The sequence below is a fragment of the Mastigoproctus giganteus genome, chromosome 5 (assembly GCF_048544385.1).
Source record: "Mastigoproctus giganteus isolate SK-2022 chromosome 5, ASM4854438v1, whole genome shotgun sequence".
NCBI lineage: Eukaryota > Metazoa > Arthropoda > Arachnida > Uropygi > Thelyphonidae > Mastigoproctus > Mastigoproctus giganteus.
Genome location: NC_143579.1, coordinates 162,294,686 through 162,319,061, shown reverse-complemented (window position 1 = coordinate 162,319,061; position 24,376 = coordinate 162,294,686). Strand labels below are relative to the sequence as shown.

General features: G+C 39.5%; 1 protein-coding gene across 1 annotated transcript in view; it reads left to right on the top strand.

The window, feature by feature from the left end:
* Window positions 1–8,372: 8,372 nt before the first annotated feature.
* The window catches only part of LOC150085801 (dopamine receptor 1-like), a 140,312-nt gene continuing 124,308 nt past the window's right edge, over window positions 8,373–24,376 (top strand). The window contains exon 1 of the mRNA XM_090373492.1: window positions 8,373–8,501. The gene's annotated coding sequence lies outside the window, so the exon portion shown is untranslated. The remainder of the gene's footprint in view (window positions 8,502–24,376) is intronic.

The following is a 24,376-nucleotide window of genomic DNA, read 5'->3' as shown; positions in this document are numbered from 1 at the left end:
GCCCAGAAAAACGGGTTCAGAATATCAAAACAAAAAATAGTCTGTGTACATTTCTGTAGAAAACGAAATTTGCCCTCTGAACCTGAATTAACATTGCAAGGTAAAATAATACCAATTAAACAAAGTGTAAAATTTCTTGGACTCATTCTAGAACATATAAAACAATTACGAATAAAATGTATGAAACAACTTAATAATCTTAGTCTTAACAACAGCACCTTGGAGAGCAGACCGTTATACCCTGCTCAGCCTTTACAAAGCACTAGTAAGGTCAAAAATAGATTGTGGAGCACCTCAAATGGTTACATCCGATTCACCGTAGTGCTATACGAATAGCAACAGGAGTTTTCCGCACATCCCCTACATACTGTGTCTATACAGAGACTAATGAACCACCACTCTTCCTGAGGAGACAACAGTTGGCACTACTGTATGCTTACAGGAGAGGACATCCGACTTGGGCAACTTTATTCTCACCAAAATGGGAAAACATATAGAAACCGCAAAAGAGCAAACCAGCCTCTGGGCATCAGAATACAAAAGAGCTATTGATAGCACATGATCTCAAAATAGATAATGTTGCAAATCTAGAAGGACGTGTAATTCCACCATGGATAAACCAATATCCCAATTACATACCAGTATGTACAGGCGAATCAAAATCAGAGAATCATGTAGGAGCATCAGCAGTATTCCCAGACGTTACACTGTCACGCCAACTCTCAAAAGAATGCAGTGTCTACACTGCAGAATTAGTAGCAGTTCAGATAGCCCTGGAGCATTTCAGAACCACCTACCACTTGAGAACAGTAATATACTGTGATTCATTAAGTGTAATCCAAGCCACACAAAACCGAAGCAATATAACCCATCCAGTACTGTGGTAAATTAAACAGATACTAACAGACTTCACAAAGAAAAAAATAAGATACTTTTCTGCTGGATACCAGGACACAAAGGGATAAAAGGAAATGAAGAAGCGGACAGAATTGCAAAATCAACCACTAATCTTCAGGTCGCGCACTAAGGACTACATGCCAATCATAAAAAATCGCTGTCGAACCCAATGGCAAAAACAAACATGGAATAAATTATATGAAATAAAATAAAAAGTTGAGTACTGGAAAACAAGCATAAGGAAATCAAGGAGAGAAGAAGTTGTCCTGACCAGATTGCGATTGCGGATAGGCCATACACATTTCACAAATGGTTATCTATTACGTGCAGAGGAATCCCCAAATGCCAAGTACGCAATACTATCCAAACAGTTAAACATTATGCACTAGTCCCGATGTGTCCCAAATAACTGGAATGGACTGTACTTAATCCCTCCTGTACCGTCTCTCCTTCTTGTATACATTGTACTTTCCATATTCATATTCAGCATTACTTATGTCTGAGTGACACCATGTATCCGCTATTCCTAAAAGCCCATGAATTCACGGCCCCGGGTGCCGAGCGATTGTGATCGAGCGTTTTCTCTGTGCTTAAAGTGTGATTATCAAAAAGCGATTTAGAGTTATTTTAAGTCCATGCCCTTAAGAAATGTATATATTTAATATCAGCTACTGTTACAAAAGAACTTGAACAGAGCAAGAAAAAAAGCTACCTTTCTTTATTTTTCATATTTCTTTTATTAATACTTACTACTTTACTCTGGGTCTCACCGGGCACTGCTCCTGCCTCCCCGTGGCGGGGCTGGAAATCTTGGCAGAAAAGCTAATCTGCCAAGGGCCAAAAGGAGCAAGCTTGGACCGAAATACGTTTCGGCCTCTAGAGCCGACAAGCTCTCGGCCAGAGTTAGACATCGACCATAACACGTTGCAACCCAAGAGGTTGAAAACCACTTCCTCAGCGACAAATTATCCTGCATTTCCTATAATGCACTCTCTTGCAGATCAGCCTCTCAGTAAGCTCTCTCCGTTCCTTATCCAGAAACACCTGGAAAGTCTGGCAGGATCTCCTAAGACAGTCAAGAGGCTACAATCAGGTGACCTTCTATTGGAAACAGTGAACTGTAGTTCACATTCAAAGAGAAACTGCTAAAACTTTCAACCTGTGCTCGACTTCCAGTAAAAGTTTCTCCCCACGCAACCCTAAATACATCTAAGGGTGTTATATCCAGCTGCGATCTATTTAATGTCACGGAGGAGGAGATAACACAAGAGCTTCAAGATCAAAATCTCATTGCTGTCAAAAGAATTATGGTGAAACGAGAAAATATACTTACACCTACAAGGAATATTATTCTAACTTTTAACACGCCAAATCTACCACCATCGATAAAAGCAGGCTACCTACTCTGCCGCATTAGACTATACATTCCTAACCCATTGAGATGTTTTAAGTGACAGAAGTATGGCCACTCTCAAACGGCGTGCAGAGGAAACCAGTTTTGTCCTAATTGTGGGTCTGCTTGGCAAAAGAAATGACTTGCCCCAGCTGTGAAGGAAACCATCCTGCCTACTCAAGGACATGTGACAGATGGAAAACTGAAAAGCAAATCGTTAAATATAAGATAGAAAATAAAATAAGCTTTCAAGAAGCACGGAAATTACTTACTCCCAATATGAATAAACGTACGTACGCCAATATTGAGCAAAAATATCAATCAGTGGTCACCCAAACTGATGTTACAGTTCCTTCAACCACCTCAATCTCTGACTGGGCTCGGACTGTTCTCTCTCAGCAACAGTCCAATCTCCCGAAACAGTTGAACCAGGCAAATAACACTGCACTTTCAGTACCAGCTACACCTCCTTCTCCTCCCCCAGTGATTTCTTCTATATCGAATAATCGTACCTCAAATTTAAAAAAGAATATGTAAGAAACATCTGTGGATACAATTGACTCATCCAAACAAGAAGAATCGACCTTAGAAATATATGCGGAAGAAGAAATGGACACCGGTCGACCATTATTCTCAAAAAAATACAAACCAAAGCCTGAATCACAGAAGCAACTTCTTCTACTAAACGTCAGTAGTGCCTTATATTCTACAATGGAACTGTAGCGGATTTCGTAGCAACCTTAATGATATTCAAGTCTTAATTAACCGCTACTGTTCAGTTGGTTTCTGTCTACAGGAAACCTATCTAACTCCTCAAATTTCCACCAACATAAAGAACTATGCCATCTATCGACACGATCGTAATACTTCAAATACTGCCCGTGGGGGCGTGGCCATCTTGGTCAGCTCAAAGATCCCGATCAAGCAAATTGTTTTGCAAACTGAAATTGAAGTTGCCGCCTTGCGTTTGTTAACCCAGATTGCTTTAACAATCTGGTAAGAGAAGTCATACCTTCTCTTACCAAGATCTTGAAAACCTGTTAATGCAATTAGTACCCCCTGTCTGTCTCTTGGGTGATTTCAATGGCCACAACCCCTTATGGGGATCGACAAAATAAGATATACATGGCCGCTTAGTTGAAACCTTTCTCGATAAGCAAAACCTTATTGTTCTTAATACTGGTGCACACACTCACAACTACCAACTGGACAAACCTCTGCAATCGATCTATCAATATGTTCCCCGATTCTGTTTCCAATCATAGAATGGTCTGTTATGGACGATCCCATGGGCAGTGATCATTTTCCGATTATTTGTGATCTGCTCAGTGCACAAACACCATTAGCCATATCCTGCAGGAAACGGAAGTTCTTGCAAGCCAACTGGGTCAAATTTCAATCAGTTGTCACCCTGGATGAGTAATATATACGAACACAATCGATAGATGAAGCCACAGATTATATAACTTGACACCTACTATCTGCAGCTAAATGTTCAATTCCATTGTCGAATCCCCAATCCCGACGGCACCTTAACTATTGGTAGAATCAAGAATGCACAATAGCTAAGAAGTTAAAAAATAAAGCGTGGAATTTATTTCGTAAATCCCAACCACAGCTAATCTTATCAATTACAAGAAACTAAGAGCAAAAAGTACGTCACATTCAAAGAGAAGTCAAGAAAAATTCTTGGATTCGGTTTGCATCTACCATAAACAGAAACACTAACTCCAGGTTAATATGGAAGAAAATCAGGCAGATTTCCGGAAAATTTCCAACCACCCCTTCACCAATTCTTTCATGGAATGGGCAGCAACTCTCTGTCCCGAGGACATAGCAAATGCTTTGGGCAAAACCTTTTCCCAAGTTTCAGTGGTATCAACTTATTCTCTGGATTTTCAGAAAATAAAGACCAAGACTGAAGAACGAGCCATCAACTTTCGAACCTTCCTTATAACCAGCCTCTTCAATATCATGGACATCTACATGTCATTAAAACAACACACAACAGTGCCGCTGGGCCAGATGGAATATCTTACATTATGTAACAAAACCTTGGTGACAAAAATTTACAAATACTGCTAGTCTACTATAACCGGATATTTATGGAAAACATTTATCCAGGCTCTTGGCATCATTCCACAGTTCTAGCTTTTTGAAACCCGGTTAAGATCCTACCAGTCCTAACAGTTATAGACCTATTTCTCTATCCGGTTGCCTCGGTAAATTACATGAAAAAACAATCCATAATCGTCTTGTTTGGATCATCGAAACACAACAACTAATTAAAATAAATAAATATTCATTTATTGCAAATACAGCAAGTCCATTACAGCACATGGCTAGGGGCAGGTAAAAACACAAAGGGAATGACATAAAATAATCGAGTATATGTATATAGCAGATTTTAGTAATAATCAGCATGGCTTTCGAAAGAACAGGTCCTCCTTAGATGTCATGATCCAAGCTGAGTTTGCAATTCGTAATGCCTTTGTAAAAAATGAACATCTTGTTATGGTTTCCATAGACATAAAGAAGGCATTTGATACTACCTGGCGTCGTGGCATTCTCAGTGTCCTCCTAGGTCTACGAGGCAACCTTTCTATATTCATCAGGAACTTTTTCAGGACTCATTTGTTCCAAGTTCGATACCACAACTGGCTTTCTATGACATTTTTACAGGAAGAAGGAGTGCCACAAGGGTCTGTACTGAGTGCAACCCTTTTTGCCCTTAGAATCGATTCCATCACAAAAGAACTTCCAAATGGTGTTCAGATCTACCTTTACGCTGACGATCTTTCTATTTCTTGCCATTCTTAGAACATGAGATCCATTGAACGGAAACTGCAGATATCTTTGAATAAAGTCCAAAGGTGGGCAGAGTTTAATGGCTATCGTCTATCACAGCAGAAAACTGTTGCGATCCACTTTTGTAATCAACGGAAAAGGCATACAGATCCGAACTTCAGATGCTAAACTTTACCATTCTAATGACTAACGACATCAGATTCTTCGGATTGACAGGAAATTAAATTTGCTTGAGCACATTAAATCTGTGTGTATATCCAGCCTCAGAAAGCTGAACATACTAAGAGCTTTAGCTGCCTTGTCTTGGGGAGCAGACCGTACATCTTTGTAGAGCATTGATCAGGTCCCGATTGGATTATGGTGCTCCACTCTATGATTCTGCTCGTAAGAGCACAGTACGATGGCTGGATCCTATACAGCATAGCGCATTGCACTTGGTGCTTTCAGGACATCTCCTACTCATAGTTTGTCCATTGAAGCTGATGAGCCTCCTCTTTACCTCCTCAGAAAAACGCTGCTTCTTAAGTATGCAACCCGAATACAAAGTTGCTGTCATTATCCTATTGAGCCATACCTCTTTAATCCACCACTGCAAAACCCCTATAGAAATAAACCCACTAAAATAAGACCGGCAGACTTACGCCTTATTGAATTAATGCTGAGTTGTAATGTTAAAATTTCAACAGGCAACATTTAATGAATTACTCCCAACCGCCATGGATTTCCCCCTCCTCAGTTATCTTTCTTCAACACTTATCTCACAATTGGGGAAAGAATCGTCTACCAACACTCAATGCAAACAACTCTATGCGAGCCATATTCAGAAATACGCTGATATTTTGCCCATATATACTAATGGCTCAAAATCACATTCAGCCGTTGGAGCAGCGGCAGTATTCCCTCTACTATCATTTCGGCTGCCCTTCCAGCTGGGTATAGCAGCTTCTCCGCAGAACTTCATGCAATAAAATTAGCTTTAGACAACCTGAATCTCTACCCATCTATAAAATATGTTGTATACACAGACTCTCTCAGCTCAATAACAGCAGTACAAAACTCCTCCTACAAGGCTCATCCTGTGTTAAATCAAATCGGAAGACTTCTATTACAAATTGAAGAATGCCATCAATCAGTGACCTTTTGCTGGATCCCAGCACATTCGGCGATAAAGGGTAACGAACTTGCTGATCAAACTGCTAAAAATCCGTCAACTTTTGATTTAACCTCCATTCCGATTCCAGCCTCTGACTACTGTCACATACAAACAGCATGTTTCGCGAAGTGGAAAGAGCTATGGCACACCCAAACCAATAATGAACTCTACCAGTTGAAACACGATCCAAAGCATTGGCACTCTAGCACCAAAACAGTGCGAAGAGAAGAAGTGGTTCTTGCACGGGCACGTATCGGACACACATATCTGACCCACCTCCATCTGCTCCGAGGCGAAGATCCTCTTCAATGTCCATACTGTTCAGAAAATTTAACAGTCAAACATATTCTGATTGACTGCCCTCACTATCAACAGGACTGAACATCCGTGCTGTGTTCCCTGAGAAATCTACGAGAACCAATGACATTGCAACATATTATTGGAGATGATGCAAACATCAACGAGAGGTTTTCGCTTATCTGAAAATAATTGGACTTTATGATAAATTCTAAAATATCTCTGTAAACAATTTTGTTTTTAGCATTTTCCAGTGACTAGGCGCATTATAGCCACAGCAGCTTATGCGCCGTTAAACCTCCATAACACACAAGCACACACTAGTATTCACTTGTTCCATGGTGACCTGAAATCCACGACACTTTGTTTTCTAGGCTGCTGCATTTTCCAATAGAACCAGTGCAAAAATCACCTTCACCCCTGCCTGAGTCTTTAATCAATTAATCTGTGTATCCCAACCTATCAGTTTTCCGACGCACCTATCACTGCCTCGAAAGCATCAGCAAATATTCTTGCACCCCTTCTGTTTAAGGGCATTCCATCCCTATAAAAAGTCTTTCCTGTTAAAGTCCAGACCACGCTGTGAACAAATCTACTCCATAAGTCTTGTACATTCTTTCCAGGGTGGAATAATACAGAAGCCTCTGAACATGTGCTCTCTCCTATCCAGTTTGGGCAGAATTTCAGAAAATTTCCAGTTCAATCCACACTCGTGACTTTTGCAACTGGAAGATATACCGTGGTCCTATTCCACCTATTCTTCTTGCAGCATTTTTCCCTTGGAGATGGTCGCTGTGTTGCCTGATGCATAAGTGTTAGTTCTGACGTTCAGTTGGGCAGCTGAGCTCTTAATGGGGTGGCCATTTTAATTCCTTCGAGGGCTTTTACCCTACTCTTCAAAATCTCGTGAACCCATTAGAATGCTGAGTTGGCGCCTAATTTCTTCACACTCTGCACCGAGGACATACAGAGACATCCCCCTTGGCTGTATCATGATGCACGCTAAATACAATAATGTATGAAGAGCCATCTTACAGAAATTAAAAGAAAAAAGGCGATTAAATGAATAAGTACGTAGTAATTATTTAAATTAAGAAAATAAAATCTAAGGTGGTGGAATATACAGCACCTAAAGTTTTATAAATGCTTAAAAATTCTTTATCTTGAAGTTTTAATGAGTTTTACTTATTTTCGGTATTGTGAAAGATTCTGAAATGGATATATTTTAATTTATTTGTAATTTCTTCTTATTATGAATCTGTAATAATATTTTAACTGAAAACTAGTTGAAATCGTGGTTTAGTACCTTTCAACTCCAAAGCAACTCCCAACATGATCGCACAGGTCACGCGTTGTGTATTTGGAGAACTCAGTAACAAGTGTTTTTAAAGTAGGTCAGAGATTTACGATAACTTTGATAACCCCAAAAGAGAGGATATACTTATTGCTCGTGTAATCTGTCACTCATATCAAACATTCCTCCACACGCCGATGAACCGTATTTGTTTAATGGGCCGTTGTTTGTGTACATCTTAGAAGGGAAAAAAGTTGATCTCTGACATAAGAAGCCCCTACACTCCTTCAAACAAAGTACAGGTGCTGCGTATATGCAAATCCGACGTGCGCTACACGCATTTCGTTCCTTTCCTCGATACGTCTCGTGACTGACAGCTCCGGCGCTACTGGTGGAAGAACCTGAAAAACATCGCAGCTGCTAAATCTGATCAGGCGCAGTGCGCGAGCCGCCTCTGTATTGAAGCCAAGTCCTCGCGGCCGAGGGTAGGCACTGGAGGAAGGAAGGAAATGCGCGCGTCGTGTCACCATTGTTGCCCGGTGTAGGATGCATACAACTCGTCGTTCGACTGAGAAATGTGTTCAAGGATGTTAAGTCCACTCACTCCATCTTGCGAAGTAGCCAAGGTTATGTCTTAAGGAGGATGTCCATTCGATGAGGTAAGACTTGATTCGACTAGCGCGTGTCGCTGCCTTAATAAGAATTTTCGAATATGAGAAAAGTTTCTTCGATCGGGGATGTTTTCGGTACATTTTCTTACACTTTTCTTTGTTTATCCTAAGTTCTAAGCTTAGAAAGTTCTGCGGGAAATGTACTTTGAATGTCCTTCTTCTGACTTTTAAGTTCCCCTTAAATAAACTTTTTTTTTTTCGACTAGTTTCTTTAGACTTAAGAAACATTACATAACGAATTTTTCGATGTCATTCATAATAATAAGCCGTTCAAATTCTGCATTTCATTTTCATCGATTTTTCACATTTCTCGTTTTGGTTGTTTTGGAAAAGACAGGACTAGGTGGTGAATTCAAATATTTCTGGTTTCTTTTTATAAATAAGTAGATTAATTAATTTATAATTATTCTATATATACTTCGGAAACCATTATGTAGTTTGTCAGCTTCCCCCCCCCCCAATTGAAAAATGACATGAATTTAAACAATCCGTATTTAAATTTTTTGATATTAATTTCTCCTTGAAAGAAGTAGCTACCTTAAATGATTCCAGTGTTATTAACATATGCAATGAGTAAACATTGTAGGGGTCTTCTATATGCGTTGATAAGTGTATTGGCACGGTTGATATTAACACACACGTCAGCTCTGAAAATAGAAGACACGTTGGTGGCACATATATTCAAGTACACTTGGAACCAGTGAACCAAATCGCTATCAGCACATGAGGCTGTCACGAATTTCACCACGGCTCTTCGCTCGACTTTGTCATCTATCGACATCTGATTCCGCTTTTATCATCTGAGATTTCTTCACAAGCGTTATGAGTAATATTTAATGAATCTTAAGCATATTTGCCAATATGCTCTTCCTCAACATCCACATCTAAGGTTCTTGCAATTTACAGAAAAGTTCTGATTTTTATGCGCAATCCTTGAAACGTGGGGGACGGTAGAGCATCGGTTACATATCTCAGAGATGGTGGAGGGACACTGTTTCCAACTGCGATGTAATCTAGTCGTGCGTCCAGCAACTTGATTCTGAACCAATCAATTTGCACTTTAATTTATCAATCTGCGAATACGTTGCTATGACATTCTTGGAGCTGAGGCTTGTGAGAAATTGTTTTAGCCTGCATGTATAATGAATTAAATTAATATTCATTCGGCTTTGGTATAAGATTCGATGGATTTTGCTATCAGTGATTGCATGTTAATCAATTTGCTTTACCATCAATATTCAGGGAGAAAAAGCAATACGTAGTTCATATATTTTGACATAAATGAAAACCTTCATAATAAACCGCCGAAATTATTTTAACTTCGTTCGTTTATTATATTTTAATTGAGGCATACTATATTATAAATCCCCATTCCAGAATTTACCAGCCGCACATAAATCAAAATTATAATAAGACCTTCAGTTCTCTTTTTTTGTAAGTAACTGTAAACCAATAAACACTATTATCCGCCAATCTACCAACACCATTACCAAATCTTAGAAAACTGTAGGCAAACTTAATTTAACGAAATCAAACTGGCTCATATCTGCTCTTCCACTGCTCCGTATAGTTTAAGATTCAATCTCCTCCTTTAATCAGTCATCGCTCCATTCATGCATTGCTCTCATCCAACTGGCTCTGCCCTCATATTTCCGAGTCAGCGGTTGGTTGGCGATCAATAGCGGAATTAAAGAATAAGGAAAAATCCTTTTATAGAATATTCCAAGAAGGTTAATCTAGTCTTTGTTACAGATTCAATTATTCCTTCGTGGTATAGGTCTGCTCCATGAAGAAACATATCCGTTTTTCTTCCTTAAATTTATTTAATTTTGCTATTGGTTGCTATCCGAGTGGTGACTCGGAAATACGGTGGTGGAGAGATTTAGGCAAGAGCTACGAGTGCAATGAAAGGTTGCTATCAAAATGGAAAACTTTCTTTTGTGGGGTTGCATTCCGGAAAACATCTTTGCTGAAATAAACTTCATTATGCAAATTCGTTGCCTCCTGCAGAAACGTAATCTAAGATGGTGCCGCTACTGGTTTGTCAAACTTAAAATATCATCTACCGCGACTGCTTGAAATGCAGAACATTAAGAAAACGGTAAACGCGGAAGAAGTTGTGTGCGTCCGAATAGTGAGAGTAATATTGACGCAAATAGCCGGAGTTTAATACTTCTACCTTTTTGTAACAAATCGTGACCGAAAGACTAACACGAATTCAACTGAAGTGAAATAGAGCGCCCTTTACGAAAAGCCGATTTTTTTGTTTAATTTTTAAAAATTTTAGGAAAAAATGTGAATATCTTCATATTATCTGGATTAAACAGTTAAAATGTTCGCGGAAAGTGGTAAATGGAGACTTATATCGGATACATTTTATATTTAAATGAAGGAAATTCGACTTGGGACCATGTGGTTTGTTTTGTCATTAAAATCAGATTCGAGTGACTACTTTGAGTCTGAAATCTGTCATGCGCACTGAATTTTGTTTCAATCTATATGACTTAATTGTTACACGTGATGTTTCGAGCGAGCAGAGGCAAAAGAACCGGATGTTCTATCAATCAGGCAGGACTAATCAGTTGGATACTCCCCGAAGATATATCATCAGTCTTAATCAGCTACATCATCCCCCCTCCCCGGACGTGTATCAGTAGGCGTGCTTGCTATCCATTAGCACTACGTGATCTGCATGCTGCCTCGTGGTATATTAACTCGGATTTCTAAAACAAAGCGTTTTTACGAATGGCTTTGATAGGTTTATTTATTACAGGCAACGAAACAAAATTGTCTTTGGCATTTACAATTTAAGAATAGCGTATGGCCCTTCCCACACTTGATTCAGAATTAAAAACCGGAAATCCGGTACTAGTGATTTACCATCAAAATGCATGTTCAATGCGATACAGTATTAGTTGCATTGAATTGCTGAGTTTTGTTTGAATGAAATAACCTGCTGAAGCAGGCTTAGCAGTACTCTCGCCTTTCGTATAATACTCTTAAAAAGAATCCAAGAATCTTAAAAAGATCCAAATATTCTTAAAAATAATCGAAGGCCTTGGATTAATAAAAAAAACGAAACATGCCGTTTATCTGAAGATTATAGTTTCTTGTTCAATTATTGTCTACCAAATGCTAAATATAAATTAATATCTAAACGGTTTCTGTCTGATGTAAGCGAAAGCCAAAACTGCGTGAGTGTTAGAACCTGGTACAAATAGTTAACCAAATTGCTGGTGGCCTTATTTGTATAGTGCGTTGGCATCTATGGCTGTTTTGCCTTGTGTTCTCTTATATCTGTTAGTAAGTAACGTTATACCTTTCTTTTTAAGGAAGTGTTGCTTTATTAGTAGGGCAACATAAGACAACACTTGGTGGTAAATTCGAGAGATCAGTGCCCATGATAAGACTTGGCATTATAATCCTGCCTGTGCTGTAAAACAAGGATGAAAGTCCTACTAAAGCTGAACCATATTAGCTGTGCATTTCTGTGTTCAGGGCCGATCTCTATGTTGTACTGCCTGAAAAAAATTAAAAACTCGCTTAGAAAGATCCATACTCATTCTGCCCGAGATCGGTTAACTGCATTCCAAATTGCGAATAGCTGCAGAAATTCCTCCGGTAGATGAACTGAAACATGGATGCCAGTTAAATTCCGCCTTGGTGTGCTACTCTAAAAGGACAGAAATGTATGCAATGTTTGTTACTTAGTTGTTTCTGGCTGATTTTACGACAGGAAAGTAATCACCTGGAGGATGTGCCAAATATCCGTCTACACCATGAAGAGTTGGGCCACAATGAACGCGAATCGGAGCGAACATACACTGCTCTACATTCAATTTCCGGACACCCCTCCATGGATGGGGAAACTGGTCCTATGAATGCAAAACGTCACAGAACCTGCTATAAATATGCACACTGGGCTCCGAACAGACAATTGCAAAAGGGAGCATGCAAGAGAACACGTTCAACAAAATTGATCATCTCAACAAATGCTGGACGCCGATTAACACGGTGTAAGGAGCGCGAATCCTGGACTGTAAAGCAGTGGAAAACAGTCCTATGGACAGACGGGTCGAGGTTCGCAGTCTGATGGTCGTTCCTGGGTGTGGCGAATGCCATGTGAACAGTTCCTTCCTGATTGATCCTCCCAACAATGAAGTTTGGACAAGGCAGTGTCATGGTATGGGGCTTCTTTCATGGTTTGGCTTGGGCCCATTGGTCGTTATCGACAAAACCATGAATGCTATAAAATAGCAAGACAACCGGGACAATTGCGCACTTCCAATATTATGGCAATACTCTGGGGAAGGCCCATACTCTTATCAGCAAGACAACGCCCCATGCCATACTGCTCTGTAAACAGAGTAGTTTGAGGACAGGGGTGTGGAAAGTTGTATTAGTCTCCCCAGAGTACTGACCTGAACCCTATCGAACATCTTTGGGATGTATTGGATCGTCGGGTACGTGAACATCGAGATTGCCCAAAGAACAAGGCCGAACTGGTGGCTGCGTTAAAGACCGAGTGGAGGAATGCATCACCTGACATTTATAAAAAGCTGGTTGAGAGTATGTCGCAGCAAAAGGCTTCAGCACAAAATATTAAACGACACAACAGAAGCTCTTTTTTGTCTAAAGGTAGGTGTCCGGATATTAATGGTAGGGCAGTGTATAAACACGTACTAAATTGCCAAAGCGAGTTTCCAATCTCCAAATGAGTGACAAGTGGTAAAACCAATATACTGTCAAGAAAGACATTAATTGCACAACGCTTCCATGTGAGTGTAGTGTTTCCCCACTTGTCAAGTTTAATGGCTTGCATCCCATTAGAGACTGTGGGAATTCTTAATCTCTTCAGTAGAATATATAGGTCATCCGATCTCTATAGGGGAAAGGAACTTCCCCGTGAATTATTCCAGTTTTCTTGACCACACATTATGTAAATCATCCTATTAATGCACATGTTCAGAAATCATATACTATATGATAAATACATAAAAATTATTTTTAGATTAAAGCCAGTAGGTGCACCTAAAATTCGCAGACTGTCTATCTAGTAGTTTCTCTTTGCATTTTCTATACTGACGCTTATATTTTCAAATTAGTCACATAATGTATACTCGCTCCTATTTCTGATCCTAGTGTGGTTCCGTATTCGATTGAGATGTTGTTTTGTTCTCTTCGCATTTTCTTCCTCACAGGCTTAGTTGGCCTTTCAAAAAGGGTGTATCTGGAAGTGTAAGAGAAGTAAATGTTTGCTCCATTTAACAGTTTATCTGGTAGCATGCTGAGTGGATAATCCAGTTCCGGTTATGCGCAGTAGCAATCTCTCTTCTTAAGCTGGCCAGGAACTAAGTGAGAACATCGAAAGATGCAGGCTCAAAGAAATTCTTTTTAAAAGACGATTCTATTCACAGAATATTTTTCTGCAACATTTTCTTTATTCACTCCTTATACCTAATTCGTGTTTCTGTTACTGCAGAAAAATGTACAGAGTTGAGTTATTCAGAGAATCGACGCGTCGGTTTACTTTATTCTACAGTAGTGACCAGCATGTTAATTCTCCCAAAATTCCTTGCTTCCAAAGGGATTTTGTACTTTAAAACGCTTACAATTACAAAAAATTAAGTGCAATGACAATCACGCAATGACAATCATGCAATTTATCAATGGACAGAGCAAAAATTAACATTGCAGAGTGAAAACAAGTTTTATTAATTTTAATTTCTTTAATAACGTGTGAATGGATGACATACCTTGTAAACACTCCTCATGGGTAAGCACAGTATAATCTCGTCCTTCCCACACCAAGTGGAAAAGAATCGAGTTTGAATCGCGTTAATGACGTGAGGAATTGTGGTTATCTTTTACAATGTGACCAAGTTAGTCGGTCTCAGGCGAGGACAGCATAGTCCTTCAACCAGAAAATCAACCACAGAACACTTAAAACTTACAGATATCTTATATACTGGGCAATATGGCTTACAGTTGCTGCTGGGCCTAAAACTCAACAACAGCTTCGTCTCCTTTTCAACATTCTTTTCTTTCTTTTGGGCCGCCTCCGTAGCCAGGTGGGAAGGAGCAGCAGTGCATAGCACACGCTTCTTGATTAGACCGGGGTTCGAGCCCGTTACCACCAAATACGGAGGATGCGGAAAGGTTCAGGGAATGACCACCGCATATCCCGGAGCAATATAGCCTTAGTTGCTAATGCTCCTAAAAACCAAACTTCTTCTTCTTCTTTCTTTTGGACGTAGGTTATTTGGAATTATGTACTGGGGAGTTTCATGCGTTCATTTTCATAATTATGAAACCAAAAATTGAAACATCGATATATCTGACGTTTTAGTAGAAGGTACATTTTACAAAATCAGTCGTTTTTCATCCCTATATTTTCTGCTGTTGCTCATTATGCTCTACTACGGAGATAATAGGACGAGTCCAGTACTGTATATTTATGAATGACAGTTTTCTGTCCTGTTCTAGCTTTCATCGAATGAAAGTTTACATAATTTCGATTTCATGGGTACTAGAAACAGAACGTAAAGAGCGTATCGGTTTATATTCCCTCCGATATAATGGAATACGTCGAACCTGTGGGCATTGCATTCTTTTAAATGAGAGACGAGATTGGCTAATTACTGTTTTGGAGAGGTCTTGGTTAGAGAGTTAGTTGCATCATGGACAGGAAGAATTTATAAACACGTCTCTAATGGGAAATTAGTGCAATATACCCCCGTGTTGCTAATATACCTTAAGGAAAAGAAAAGATTCAGTAAATCACGACAACCTTTTCCTTTGCTGTTAATAAAAATACTTTTTTTTAAGTTTATATTTCGATGGGCCGAATTGGGTCAGAGTAGTTCACAAATAGAAAGAATACATAAACATGACCGTATTCAGCAGTCAAGCAAGCTTTAACCAAATTACACCCATGTGCAGACTTATCTCCTAATTTTACCATTTTTGTGATATGCCTTTTTATTCCAGTCGGGTGTTGAGGTGCAGCGTTTCTGTCGGGTTTTTGCACCCCCAGATATGTTTGGAGTGGACTTTAGTTGCAAACATGAGAATATAATGTTTTTTTAGTTATAATGTAATTTTAAAAAATGCATATATACGTGCAAAAATAAAGGTTCCTTTTACTGACCCCTCACCAAACGATTTCCGGATCAGAGATTTCGAAAAGGTGACAATTGTGGGCGTGAGTTCCACGTATTTTTCATTCTTCAAAATGGGAAATTTAGCTATACATTCCCTCGTGGGTAGCACAGTTGGAAGAATCGCTGTCCTCCCCATACCGGGTGGAAAAAACTTCAGTTCGAATCTGGTCAATGACGCGAGGAATGTTTAGGGATCTTTTTATGACGCGAGCTTAACATTGTTTTTCCTACTGCAAATCGATTATATTACACTCGCAATTTAGAGACTAAATATGTTCATCGCAGTATGGGCTAGGTTGTTGATGGGCCTAAAACCCTACAACCGAGCAATTAACCATACATTACCATTCCAAATGACAAAACGATATATTAACTCCTCGTCTAATTTCCTCACCACAAAATTCAAAATACTTCCCAACCAGTTAATTGATCCACGATATGACAATTTTGTTCTCTGGGAGTTGCATCTAAAATGATCATAAAAGGCGACTGAAATGGCTCTATCTTCACAAAGAGGCTAAAATCTAACATAAATACTTTAAATGCCATAGCATATCTCATAATACATTCAAATACTGAGAAATCGGTAGGCGAATTGTCACCCTTTATCATACAAAAGAATCTTAAAAGTTATGCCTGCCCATAAAAAGAGATGTTAAGGTATTAAAATCAAGTGATAATTTAATAGAAATAGTCCATTTTATACATTCCTAAAGTTTGTTAAAAATTACAAGCTTTGCAGGAATACCAGTAATGGTATCCCCCACAAAATAGCATAAATACGTCAAAAGGTATCATTATAGAATGGGACCTTCTAAATGCACCCGAAGAGGAAATTCAACATGAACTTCAGGAACAAGGAATCATCAATGTCAAAAGAATAATAATTAAAAAAAAAAAAGCCTAATCACCCCACCAGGAATATGATAGTCGCTTTTAACACACCAAAGCCCACCCAGATCAGTAAAAGCAGATCGAAATATTAGACCATATATCTCGAATCCTCTCCGCTGTTTCAATTTTCAGAAGTTTGATATTCACAGACTGTACGTAGAGGAAAATCGACGTCTGGGGATTCCAAGAACATCCCGCTTCTACTTGCACAGCTGGAAATCATATATGTGCAAATGACTTTTTAATTAAAAATGCTTTCCAACACAGATGTTACAATTCCCCCAAGAGAATCAATCTCAGATTGGGCTCTTGAATTTTATAAATCTTCACCACTACAAAAGCAACAAGGAAAATGGTCGATGCTCATCTATCTTTTCCTCGGATAACGCAGAAAGTGTAAGAAAAGTAAACAAAGAAAAGACCTATTACTATACTCAATACAATTGCGAAAATTTTGAACTCCTACTTTATAAATACCTTAATTCCAATCTTCACCCTTTTATCAATAATAATCAGTATGCTTTTCTTCCCAGGAAATCAACTGTTTCAAATCTTGCCCTGTTTTCCCATGTCCTACAAACTAATTCGTATAAAGGAAATCAAATTGATTCGCTTTTCCTTGATAGTTCACATGCACTTGCCTGTCCACATCAATCTTTTGCTGTTCAAGCTGTCATCTTATGGTCTACGATCCCCCTTTACTAGATTTGCTTGATTCACTGCTTAGAAATCGTAAACTATCCGTAATAATTGATAGTACTTCATCAACTCCGTTTACTGTTTCGCAAGGTTTCCTCAAGACTCATCATTAGGTCCACTCTACTTTATTGTTTATACTAAAGATCTGTAAACCTTATTTCAGTCCGTTAATGTTGAGTGTTAACGTTAATGGAGATAATATTAAACTTTACGAAGGTATTTGTTCTTCAACTGACAGCGATGAACTCCAGTCCCGTCTTGATTCCCTTTCACTCTGGCTCAATAAAAATTTCTGTTTCTGAACCCGCTAAAACGTAAATTGTCGCTTTTGCTCGAATCGTGTAGTTAGACCGTCTGTCCTTACTGATTATTATATTGGAATCTTTTTAATTGCGAGTACTGATACATTCAAGAATTTAGGTGTGCTATTTCGGTCTGACCTTCATCCCTCTTCCCACGTTCATCACGAATATCTCAGATTTCTAAACTTCTAGGATTAATCAAGCGTTCTTCCTCTATTTTCAAGAGTGACAAAGTTATAATTCTTCTCTACAAGCAGCTTACACTTCCCATTTTTGATTGTTGTGATATTAAATGGTCCCCACAACAGGAATATCTTTCGCACAGACTTGAGAGAATTCAAATTAAATTCTTATGATATCGAAATCACATTGCCCATCACCATCGAAATTATGGTGCTCTTTGTGGTCGTTTCAGATTCGTTTCTCTTCACTCCGGACGTCAACTCCATGGGTGTCTTTTTTTTCTACAATATCATAAACTCTGTTATCGATTCTCCATCTCTTCTTGAACAAATACCTTACGCTATACAACGTTTGAATACTCGTCATAAAATTAATTTCACACTGCCTGTTCCTTGTACTCATCACTTCCTTGGTAGTCCTCTGTTTCGTTTCCTTCAGGTATTGAATAATTACGATATTGATTTTACTCTTAATCCATCAATGCATAAGAATTTCCTCCTTACTCTGTTTTCTTAATCTTAATTTTGTATATATTTTTATTCTAGTTTTGTATTTTCTGTAACTTCTAGCGTTCTCACCTTTATTTATGGTCTGTGTGCCCTGTGTGAGAAATGTGCATATAAATAAATAAAAAGAAAAGTAATACAGAGACAAAGATGACAGAACAAATATATATTGAGATAAGAAATCCCAGGGAGGACGTCGTCCTTGAAATTTTCGTTAAAGAATAAATGGATACAGGAAAGCCCTATTTTCCAAAGAAAGACAAAAGCCCGAGAACCCATCCGAGGGATCATTCTGAACGCAAATGGCAGACAATTATCCAGTGGAAATGTCTATAATATCATTAAGGAGAAAACATTAATGATATTATAGACGACATTACACAATAATATCCTTTTAGTCTCTGCCTACAAGAAAGATATTTAGAATTACTGGACACCAGTACAATTAAAATTATACCATATACGAAATGATCCGAATATCCGATGGAACAATGCGAGGAATCGACGTTATTTTAGTTAGCAGACATGCGCCATCCCACGCAATGCCACCGAGCACCCCTCCCCCCCCCTTAGAAGCAGTTGTAGTTAGTCTAGCAATTGGCTTCAATATTATCATAACCTCAGTATATCTACCTCCTAGTTGGAATTTTAAATTCGCTTCTGCTGGATCTCCAGCCACTGGAATCATGGGAAATGATTTGGTCGACTACGCAGCCAAATCAGGGACCTTATAATTCTTGTCAGGCCCCTATACAGACTACAGGCAAGTAATACGAAAGAAACTGGTTTACTCTTGGCAGGTAGGCTGAAAATAAATTATGAGGTTAAGCCTGAAATCGAAATTTGGCCGTCTAGTCTTCGCAGGGATCGTAAAGAGGAAGTTGTTCTAGCTCGGTTCCGCTTAGGACACGGTCATCTGACGCTTGCTTTTTTTGCTGAGGGCTGATGACTGTCCTATGTGTGAGCATTGTGACATCATTTTGACGTTAAAACATATCGTTATTGACTGTCTTAGGTTTTTAAATACATCCCGTTTATGTTTTACCCCTTTTAATCACGTGGCTGAACCCTATAAACTTAGTCAGATTTTAACTGACAAAGACGATATGTCCACAATTTAACTTTTTAAAACTACAAACCTCTATACACGTATATAAATGTTTTAGTACGCATCACATATATTTATTTTTATATAAATCTGCTTCTCTTTTAGCCATTTATATATACTGATATATCATTTTTGCGTTACTTGTTCTATTATTTTTAAATATTGCACTTGGCGCATCATGGCCTTATCCGCCCTTGCACCATAAAAGCCGAAACCAAACCCAAATCTACCTCCTAGTCAAATTCGCCTTGAAAGACATTGAAGCGCTGTTTGTTCAATTTACATCCCTGTTCTGCATTTCAGGCGACCTAAATGGTCATCACTCACTATGTGGAGATCCCAAAATATACCAGAAGAGTACACAAATGGAGAAAATAATATTCGAGAACAACCTCATGATTTTGAATGATGGCACACTCGTATATTTCCACCTACCATCAAAAAGCAGCTCTGCAATAGACTTATCTTTCTGTTCGCCAACACTGTATCCGATGATTCCATGAACCGTGCATGAGAATCCATTGAGCAGCGACCACGACCACATATTTTTTAAAATCATGAAGAAAGCCATGCCCAGCCAATAGACATCTTAGATGGAAAATATATGATAGCATTCTTCAAGCTGCAGAAAAGACAATACCCAAAAGCATGCTGACACTAGAATGTATCCAAAACCATGGTGAAACAGTTCAGTGTTAGGAAGCTAAAAAAGAGAAAAATAAAGCCTGGAACTTTTTTGCATAAATCCAACAATGGATAGTCTGATCCAATTCAAGAGAGCCATAGTTTAGGTCAGAAAAGCACAAAGAATCAGCAAAAAAAAGCGACTTGGATCAAATTCGCATCCACTATAACCAGTTCCATACTAACTACACTTATCTGGAAAAAGATGAGAAAAATGACAAACAATTCCCAAATAAATCCCTCCCCGTTAGTGAATTGGAAAGGACAGTTGGCCTTAATTCCCTTCAGTATTGTCAACGTGCTTGGTGAAAATTTGCCAATACATCTGCTAATCGCGCATGCCCGACTTCTTCCGAAAAAAAACGAACCCAAACTTTTCAACCAATCACTGTGAGCAATACAACTTTCCACTCACAGTAGCAGAACTAAGGCAAACTCTGCTACAGACGAAACGCAGCGCAGTTAGCCTCGATGAAACACATTATAAAATGATGATACAATAATTAGATGAACAATCTCAATTAGCCCTGTTTGATTTATTCAACAAGATATACCTCGAAAATACTTTTCCAGACAAATGGCATCACGCAATAATATTAGCTTTCCCGAAACAGGAAATGACCTATCAGATCCACAGATAGATCTACAGAAAAATCATCCTTAAGAAAACTGTAAATAATAGAATAACATGGTAACTGGACATTAATAACCGAATATATCCAGCACAATAAGGCTTTCAGAAAAATTATTCTACCTTAATTGTATTTATACAACTGAAAAACCAGGTAAGAAATGCTTTTCTCGGAAAACAAGCCATGGTTAATTTTGATATCAAGAAAGCATATGATATCACGTGGCGCTTGGTATACATGGAGGATTACATCAACTTGTCCTTAGAGGATATCTATCTCCATATATATGTAATTTCTTCAGGAAGAAATCTCTCCAGGATCTGTTCTAAGTGCCACACTTGTTACAGTCCACTTCAGCACAGTAGTAGAACAGATACCATCTTTGCAACTGTTTATGCTCATGATTTCAGCATTTCCTATCAAGCACAATATATAAGACAATAGAACCACAATTACAAGTAGCCATAAACAAAGGCATAAAATGGACAGAAAGAAATGGATATAGAATTCTGTGTAAAAGACTATGAATGCAATTTTACAGAAAAAAGGAATCTCCATCCTGATCCGGAACTCAGGCTGAAAGGTCGAAAATAGTGTCCATTTCTTAGGACTTGTCTTTGACAAGAAATTAACCTTTTCGTTTGGAGCATATTATCACATACGAGTCGAATGTTCGAAGAAAATGAACATCTTAAAGGTGCTATCAGCTATATCATGGGGAGCAGATTGAACAGTTCTACTACGATTATATCGATTACTCATCCATTCTAAGTTAGACTATGGTGCCCCAGTTTATGACTCTGAAAGCCTTAGTGCCCTGAGATGGCTCGATCCAGAATATCACTGTGCGTTCCGGATATCCCTTGGGGTACTTCACTTGTGCAGAGCCCAAGTATGCTGAGGCCCAAGAACCTCCTTTGCAGATCAGAAGACATAACCAATTGCTCTTTTATACAACTAAAATAAGATTCCTACCAGGACACTCCCTACAGAAAATTCTTTTTACATCAGAATGGGAACAACATTATCAACAACAACAAAGAATCAAACCTGCGAGCTTCTCCTCAGATAATATTACTACGCCACCATGGATAATTAAACAGCCTACATGCGACTTTCTCTTTTAAAGAAAATAAAGACTTTCTCATTAAAACTAACAACATCTGCAAGGTGTTAAAGTCGCAATTTTCAGATCATTGCTTTTATGTACGGATTGCTCAAAAACGGAATCTCATATGGGAGTGAAGTTTACTTTTCCGATATCACATCGGTCCAAAAGACTGCAGCATTTTACTGCAGAAATGCAATTCGTTAGCACCAAATCAAATCTAGCAAAATAGTTACCAAAACACTATCAAATCATTCACTACCATATAATGAACCATTTACTACGTCGGAGTTAAAAACAATCCTTGAATAGCTCAGTTAACATTGCAGTTGGTCCCGATCACATAATTATATCATGCTACAAAGGGGAAACGAAAACACCCTTCATTCCTTGCTGGCTTCTTCAACTTCTTCCAAATCTCTCTGAAAATTAATACCCGAGGGCTTGGCACCACTTCATTGTTTTAACTTTTCACAAACCAAAGAAATAACCAAGCAAATCCACAGAATTACAGACTGATTTCTCTATCTATCTCGGAAAGACATTGAAAAAAAAAATATCCATAACCGACTTAAGTGGTATCTGGAATAGCCAACACTGATGAGCGAAAACCAATAAGGTTCCGAAAAAACAGGCCCTCCCTGGATGCTATGATTAAAGTTCAAGCAAACATCCAGAATGTCTTCATTAAAAACGAATATCTGGTAAGGGTAAGTCTGGACATCAAAATGGCATTTGACGCCACTTGACGTTTTGGTGTTCTCGAAGATTTACACATATTGGCTTGCGGAGACATTTGCCACTTCTAATACAGAGCCACCTACAAAACCGTACCTTTCAAGTTCATTATCAAAATGCCCTATCACAATCTTTCAACGCCCCTCGACGTGGGCACCTGTACGTGGTGAGGGGACCTCCCAGTGACGCTGCTGGACTTCCAGACTAGCATCACTGGGATCCAACGCCCACAGCCTAGGTTCCGGGCTTACATCAATGGAATCCGGCGTGTTTGCCGTGCGCTGCGACCCGTGGAAATTCGGAAAGGGGGATCCTGGTGGTTGAGGGGCCCAGCTTCAATACACCACTTTGGCCCCTGCTTCGACAAGACGGGTGGTCCTGGAAGGCCCGGCTAGGATCAATCGGCTAGTAGGTTCGCCTGCGAGGGTCAACCGTGTCAATGCCACGCCCCTACCCTCACGGTCCGAGGGACAGGATTCAGGCTGGCGGCGGTGCGGGTATAGTGTCTAGGTAGCCCTGGCGTCCCACTCCCGAGCGCATTTATTGCATGCCGGGTAGTGGGCGTCCCTTTGGGCTCCGTGGTGGATGGGGAGCCCGGGCACTGAACCATATAAAAAACTTCATGAATCCTGAGAAACTTACTTCTCAGGGGCCCCAACCCGGTCCCTATCTGAAAATACAGACATTGACAGCAATATTGCTTCAAAGAGGCAGCGGACTGAATTACCATCAGGTCCTATCCCGCGGTTTTTAATCATGCACTCCACCAATGAAAAACCGATTGGAAAAATGTCACCTTTCTTTATACAGAAAGGGTTAGAAGGTTCACCCAAATCAGTTAAGAGGCTCCGCTCTGGAGACCTCTTAATTGAAACTAAAAACGACAGGCAATCCGAACATCTACTCCGAGTAACATCAATCGGAGGAATCCCTATAACGGTGACACCACACAGAACACTCAATTCATCGAGAGGTGTCATTTCGGAGTGGGACCTTCTCGACGTCACCGAGGAGGAAATCTGCTCCGAATTAAAACCACAGGGAGTCATTGCCGTCAAGAGAATTACTGCGCGAAGGGATGGAAAAATTGTTAAAACCAGGAGCGTTATCCTGACTTTTAACACTCCTAAACCTCCTGATGAGATTAAAGCTGGATACATCAACTGTTCAGTGCGTCCATACGTTCCAAACCCTTTACGGTGTTTTAAATGCCAGAAGTATGGACATTCTCAAATGGCCTGCCGTGGAGTCCTTGCATGCGCTCGATGCGGTGCAAAGGACCACGAAACAGCAGCATGTTCAGCCACAAAACCCACCTGTATTAACTGTGAGGGCGAACACCCGGCCTACTCACGAGCATGCCAGAGGTGGAAAGAAGAAAAAGAAATTCAACGGCTGAAGGCAGAGCTAAATATATCATACCAGGAGGCAAGGAAATCGGTCAAACCCCTGAATATCAACAGACCTACCTACGCCCAGAAGGTAGCAGGGAGATGTTCCGTCGGAACTCAGACGGACATGACCATTCCTCCAAAGGAGTCTTTCACTCCCATCGCACGGTATCTCTTAAGTTCGCAAAAACCTACACAGAAGGACCAATCAGCTGCCACTCCTATATCGGTACCTCCTAATGCTCCACAATTAACAAAGGTAATTACGAAAGAACAGAATAAGAAAGGGGAAGTTACCCCTAGTTCCCAAGAAAAGATGGATGTCGAGCAAAAGGAGGTACCCGAAGAATCAGTCTTGGAACTCTTTGCGGAGGAAGACATGGACACGGGACAGCGTCCATTCTTCCCCAAAAAGGAGAAATCCAAGTCTGATAAAAGTAAGCCCTCAGCACCTC